This window comes from Dama dama, unplaced genomic scaffold (assembly GCF_033118175.1).
Source record: "Dama dama isolate Ldn47 unplaced genomic scaffold, ASM3311817v1 ptg000096l, whole genome shotgun sequence".
Taxonomy (NCBI): domain Eukaryota; kingdom Metazoa; phylum Chordata; class Mammalia; order Artiodactyla; family Cervidae; genus Dama; species Dama dama.
In genome coordinates, this window is record NW_026870910.1 from 5,301,055 (window position 1) to 5,308,237 (window position 7,183).

The following is a 7,183-nucleotide window of genomic DNA, read 5'->3' on the forward strand; positions in this document are numbered from 1 at the left end:
CTCCACAGGGGATTCAGACATCCCTTCGTCTTGGGAGATGCAAGACGAGCCTGCATTCAATTCACTGCAGGGATATCCGGCCTTACTTTGAGTCAGAGCATCTCGGTGTCCATTCCAGTTGAGGCCAGAAACTCAGTTTCCCACTCACATACCTGTAGCTGAATGAAGCCTCCTCTTGAAGTGCTTGTGGAAAGTTGGTATTCCTCTAGAGTAGAAGCCAGGGACTAAGCTCTCATCTCGAGTTGATTTGGGGTCCACGGAGCCCTTTCGTGTTGCTACAGTGACCTCAGGATCCCTCTAGACTTGAGACAGTGATCTTGGGTTTTCTCTGGAGTGCCATCAAGGAAATCAAGTCTCCTTTCACGTTTGATTTGGAACACGGAATTGCTCTGCATGCAGTGCAGGGGAATCGGGGCTCATCTCGCGGCGAGGGGGTAGGCTCATTGTTTTTCTCGAGTTGCGGCCGGAACCTGGGGTATATTCTCGTGTTACGACGGGGAGGGCCCTTCCAGGCACGTGTTTGTTCAGCGACGTCAGGACTCCTGCCTAGGTGCGAGGACACCTCGCGATTCTCCTCGAGTCTTGTCAGGGAAATTGGGACGCGTCTCCACGTGAGGCGGGAGACCCAGGGTCCCTTTCCACGTGCCACAGGGATCCTGGGACTCCTATCCATTTTCAAGAGGAGTCAGGCAGCGTCTCCTTTGGAAGCATTGATCTCCGTGGACCTCTCGAGTTTTCAAAGGATGTGAGTACTCCGGTCGCAATGTGGCGAGAACTAGGTCTTTCTCTGTGGCCTCCACAGGGGATTCAGACATCCCTTCGTCTTGGGAGATGGAAGACGAGCCTGCATCCAATTCACTGCAGGGATATCTGTCCTTACTTCGAGTCAGAGCATCTCGGTGTCCATTCCACTTGAGGCCAGAGACTCATGGTCCCTCTCACATACCTGTAGCTGAGAGAAGCCTCCTCTTGACGTGCTTGTTGAAAGTTGGTATTCCCCTTTAGTTGAAGCCAGGGACTAAGCTCTCATCTCGAGTTGATTTGGGGTCCACGGAGCCCTTTCCTGTTGCTCCAGTGACCTCAGGATCCCTCTAGACTTGAGACAGTGATCTTGGGTTTTCTCTGGAGTGCCATCAAGGAAATCAAGGCCCCTTCACGTTTGATGTGGAACACGGAATTGCTCTGCACGCAGTGCAGGGGAATCGGGCCTCATCTCGCGGCGAGGGGGAAGTCTAATGGTTTTTCTCGAGTTGCGGCCGGAACCTGGGGTATATTCTCGAGTTACGACGGGGAGGGCCCTTCCAGACACGTGTTTGTTCAGCGAAGTGAGGAATCCTGCCTAGGTGCGAGGGACACCTCGGGATTCTCCTCGAGTCTTGGCATGGCAATTGGGACGCGTCTCCACGTGAGGCGGGAGACCCAGGGTCCCTTTCCACGAGCCAGAGGGATCCTGGGACTCCTATCCATTTACAAGAGGCGTCAGGCATCGTCTCCTTTGGAAGCATTGATCTCCGCGGACCTCTCGAGTTTTCAAAGGATGTGAGGCCTCCGGTCGCGATGAGGCGGAGGACTAGTTCTTTCTCTGTGGTCTCCACAGGGGATTCAGACATCCCTTCATCTTGGGAGATGCAAGACGAGCCTGCATTCAATTCACCGCAGGGATATCCGGCCTTACTTCGAGTCAGAGCAACTCGGTGTCCATTCCTCTTGAGGCCACAAACTCAGGGTCCCTCTCACATACCTGCAGCTGAGAGATGCCTCCTCTTGAGGTGCTTGTGTAAAGTTGGTATTCCTCTTGAGTTGAAGCCAGGGACTAAGCTCTCATCTCGAGTTGATTTGGGGTCCTTGGAGCCCTTTCCTGTTGCTACAGTGTCCTCAGGATCCCTCTAGACTTGAGACAGTGATCTTGGGTTTTCTCAGGAGTGCCATCAATAAAAGCAGGGCTCCTTTCACGTTTGATGTCAATCACGGAATTGTGCTGCACGCAGTGCAGGGGAATCGGGCCTCATCTCGCGGCGAGGGGTAAGTCTCATGGTTTTTCTCGAGTTGCGGCCGGAACCTGGGGTATATTCTCGAGTTATGACGGGGAGGGCCCTTCCAGACACGTGTTTGTTCAGCGACGTCAGGACTCCTGCCTAGGTGCGAGGGAGACCTCGGGATTCTCCTCGAGTCTTGGCATGGCAATTGGGACGCATCTCCACATGAGGCGGAAGACCCAGTGTCCCTTTCCACGTGCCACAGGGATCCTGGGACTCCTATCCATTTTCAAGAGGAGTCAGGCATCGTCTCCTTTGGAAGCATTGATCTCCGCGGACCTCTCGAGTTTTCAAAGTATGTGAGGCCTCCGGTCGCGATGAGGCGGAGAACTAGGTCTTTCTCTGTGGTCTCCACAGGGGATTCAGACATCCCTTCCTCTTGGGAGATGCAAGGCGAGCCTGCATTCAATTCACTGCAGGGATATCCGGCCTTACTTCGAGTCAGAGCATCTCCGTGTCCATTCCACTTGAGGCCACAAAATCAGGTTCCCTCTCACATACCTGTAGCTGAGAGAAGCCTCCTCTTGAGGTGCTTGTAGAAAGGTGCTATTCCTCTTGAGTCGAAGCCAGGGACGAAGCTCTCATCTCTAGTTGATTTGGGGTCCACGGAGCCCTTTCGTGTTGCTACAGTGACCTCAGGATCCCTCTAGACTTGATACAGTGATCTTGGGTTTTCTCTGGAGTGCCATCAAGGAAATCAAGGCTCCTTTCACGTTTGATGTGGAACACGGAATGGCTCTGCATGCAGTGCAGGGGAATCGGGCCTCATCTCGCGGCGAGGGGGAAGGCTCATGGTTTTTCTCGAGTTGCGCCGGAACCTGGGGTATATTCTCGAGTTGCGACGGGGAGGACCCTTCCAGACACGTGTTTGTTCAGCGACGTGAGGACTCCTGCCTAGGTGCGAGGGACAACTCGGGATTCTCCTCGAGTCTTGGCATGGCAATTGGGACGCGTCTCCACGTGAGGCGGGAGACCCAGGGTCCCTTTCCACGTGCCACAGGGATCCTGGGACTCCTATCCATTTTCAAGAGGAGTCAGGCATCGTCTCCTTTGGAAGCCTTGATCTCCGCGGACCTCTCGAGTTTTCAAAGGATTAGAGGCCTCCGGTCGCGATGAGGCGGAGAACTAGGTTTTCTCTGTGGTCTCCACAGTGGAATCAGACATCCCTTCGTCTTGGGAGATGCAAGACGAGCCTGCATTCAATTCACAGCAGGGATATCCGGCCTTACTTCGAGTCAGAGCATCACAGTGTCCATTGCACTTGAGGCCACAAACTCAGGGTTTCTCTCACATACCTGTATCTCAGAGAAGCCTCCTCTTGATGTGCTTGTGGAAAGTTGGTATTCCTCTAGAGTAGAAGCCAGGGACGAAGCTCTCATCTCGAGTTGATTTGGGGTCCACGGAGCCCTTTCGTGTTGCTACAGTGACCTCAGGATCCCTCTAGACTTGAGACAGTGATCTTGGGTTTTCTTTGGAGTGCCATCAAGGAAATCAAGTCTAGTTTAACGTCTGATGTGGAACACGGAATTGCTCTGCACGCAGTGCAGGGGAATCCGGCCTCATCTCGCGGCGAGGGGGAAGTCTCATGGTTTTTCTCGAGAAGCGGCTGGAACCTGGGGAATATTCTCGAGTTACGACGGGGAGGGCCCTTCCAGACACGTGTTTGTTCAGCGACGTCAGGACTCCTGCCTAGGTGCGAGGGACACCTCGCGATTCTCCTCGAGTCTTGGCATGGCAATTGGGACGCGTCTCCACGTGAGGCGGGAGACCCAGGGTGCCTTTCCACGTGCCACAGGGATCCTGGGACTCCTATCCATTTTCAAGAGGAGTCAGGCATCGTCTCCTTTGGAAGCATTGATCTCCGCGGACCTCTCGAGTTTTCAAAGGATGTGAGGCCTCCGGTCGCGATGAGGCGGAGAACTTGGTCTTTCTCTGTGGTCTCTACAGGGGATTCAGACATCCCTTCGTCTTGGGAGATGCAAGGCGAGCCTGCATTCATTTCACTGCAGGGATATCCGGCCTTACTTCGAGTCAGAGCATCTCGGTGTCCATTCCACTTGAGGCCAAAAACTCAGGGTCCCTCTCACATACTTGTAGCTGAGAGAAGCCTCCTCTTGAGGTGCTTGTGGAAAGTTGGTATTCCTCTTGAGTCGAAGCCAGGGACTAAGCTCTCATCTCGAGTTGATTTGGGGTCCACGGAGCCCTTTCGTGTTGCTCCAGTGACCTCAGGATCCGTCTAGACTTGAGACAGTGATCTTGGGTTTTCTCTGGAGTGTCATCAAGGAAATCAAGGCTCCTTTCACGTTTGATGTGGAACACGGAATTTCTCTGCACGCAGTGTAGGGGAATCGGGCCTCATCTCGCGGCGAGGGGGATCTCTCATGGTTTTTCTCGAGTTGCGGCTGGAACCTGGGGTATATTCTCGAGTTACGACGGGGAGGGCCCTTCCAGACACGTGTTTGTTCAGCGACGTCAGGACTCCTGCCTAGGTGCGAGGGACACCTCGGGATTCTCCTCGAGACTTGGCATGGCAATTGGGACGCGTCTTCATGTGAGGCGGGAGACACAGGGTCCCTTTCGACGTGCCACAGGGATCCTGGGACTCCTATCCATTTTCAAGAGTACTCAGGCATCGTCTCCTTTGGAAGCATTGATCTCCGCGGACCTCTCGAGTTTTCAAAGGATGTGAGGCCTCCGGTCGCGATGAGGCAGAGATCTAGGTCTTTCTCTGTGGTCTCCACAGGGGATTCAGACATCCCTTCGTCTTGGGAGATGCAAGACGAGCCTGCATTCAACTCACTGCAGCGATATCCGGCCTGACTTCGAGTCAGAGCATCTCGGTGTCCATTCCACTTGAGGCCACAAACTCAGGGTCTCTCTCACATACCTGTAGCTGAGAGATGCCTCCTCTTGAGGTGCTTGTGGAAAGTTGGTATTCCTCTTGAGTCGAAGCCAGGGACTAAGCTCTCATCTCGAGTCGATTTGGGGTCCACGGAGCCCTTTCGTGTTGCTCCAGTGACCTCAGGATCCCTCTAGACTTGAGACAGTGATCTTGGGTTTTCTCTGGAGTGCCATCAAGGAAATCAAGGCTCCTTTCACGTTTGATGTGGAACACGGAATTGCTCTCCACGCAGTGCAGGGGAATCGGGCCTCATCTTGCGGCGAGGGGGAAGTCTCATGGTTTTTCAAGAGTTGCGGCCGGAACCTGGGGTATATTCTCGAGTTACGACGGGGAGGTTCCTTCCAGACACCTGTTTGTTCAGCGACGTCAGGACTCGGGCCTAGGTGCGAGGGACACTTCAGGATTCTCCTCGAGTCTTGGCATGGCAATTGGGACGCGTCTCCACGTGAGGCGGGAGACCCAGGGTCCCTTTCCACGTGCCACAGGGATCCTGGGACTCCTATCCATTTCAAGAGGAGTCAGGCATCGTCTCCTTTGGAAGCATTGATCTGCGCGGACCTGCTCGAGTTTTCAAAGGATGTGAGGCATCAGGTCGCGATGAGGCGGAGGACTAGGTCTTTCTCTGTGGTCTCCACAGGGGATTCAGACATCCCTTCTTCTTGGGAGATGCAAGACGAGCCTGCATTCAATTCACTGCAGCGATATCCGGCCTGACTTCGAGTCAGAGCATCTCGGTGTCCATTCCACTTGAGGCCACAAACTCAGGGTCTCTCTCACATACCTGTAGCTGAGAGAAGCCTCCTCTTGAGGTGCTTGTGGAAAGTTGGTATTACTCTTGAGTCGAAGCCAGGGACTAAGCTCTCATCTCGAGTCGATTTGGGGTCCACGGAGCCCTTTCGTGTTGCTCCAGTGACCTCAGGATCCCTCTAGACTTGAGACAGTGATCTTGGGTTTTCTCTGGAGTGCCATCAAGGAAATCAAGGCTCCTTTCACGTTTGATGTGGAACACGGAATTGCTCTGCACGCAGTGCAGGGGAATCGGGCCTCATCTCGCGGCGAGGGGGAAGTCTCATGGTTTTTCTCGAGTTGCGGCCGGAACCTGGGGTATATTCTCGAGTTACGACGGGGAGGGCCCTTCCAGACACGTGTTTGTTCAGCGACGTCAGGACTCCTGTCTAGGTGCAAGGGACACCTCGGGATTCTCCTCGAGTCTTGGCATGGCAATTGGGACGCGTCTCCACGTGAGGCGGGAGACCCAGGGTCCCTTTCCACTTGCCACAGGGATCCTGGGACTCCTATCCATTTTCAAGAGGAGTCAGGCATCGTCTCCTTGGGAAGCATTGATATCCGCAGATCTCTCGAATTTTCAAAGGATGTGAGGCCTCCGGTCGCTTTGAGGCGGAGGACTAGGTCTTTCGCTGTCGTCTCCACAGGGGATTCAGACATCCCTTCGTCTTGGGAGATGCAAGACGAGCCTGCATTCAATTCACTGCAGGGATATCCGGCCTTACTTTGAGTCAGAGCATCTCGGTGTCCATTCCAGTTGAGGCCAGAAACTCAGTTTCCCACTCACATACCTGTAGCTGAATGAAGCCTCCTCTTGAAGTGCTTGTGGAAAGTTGGTATTCCTCTAGAGTAGAAGCCAGGGACTAAGCTCTCATCTCGAGTTGATTTGGGGTCCACGGAGCCCTTTCGTGTTGCTACAGTGACCTCAGGATCCCTCTAGACTTGAGACAGTGATCTTGGGTTTTCTCTGGAGTGCCATCAAGGAAATCAAGTCTCCTTTCACGTTTGATTTGGAACACGGAATTGCTCTGCATGCAGTGCAGGGGAATCGGGGCTCATCTCGTGGCGAGGGGGTAGGCTCATTGTTTTTCTCGAGTTGCGGCCGGAACCTGGGGTATATTCTCGTGTTACGACGGGGAGGGCCCTTCCAGGCACGTGTTTGTTCAGCGACGTCAGGACTCCTGCCTAGGTGCGAGGACACCTCGCGATTCTCCTCGAGTCTTGTCAGGGAAATTGGGACGCGTCTCCACGTGAGGCGGGAGACCCAGGGTCCCTTTCCACGTGCCACAGGGATCCTGGGACTCCTATCCATTTTCAAGAGGAGTCAGGCAGCGTCTCCTTTGGAAGCATTGATCTCCGTGGACCTCTCGAGTTTTCAAAGGATGTGAGTACTCCGGTCGCAATGTGGCGAGAACTAGGTCTTTCTCTGTGGCCTCCACAGGGGATTCAGACATCCCTT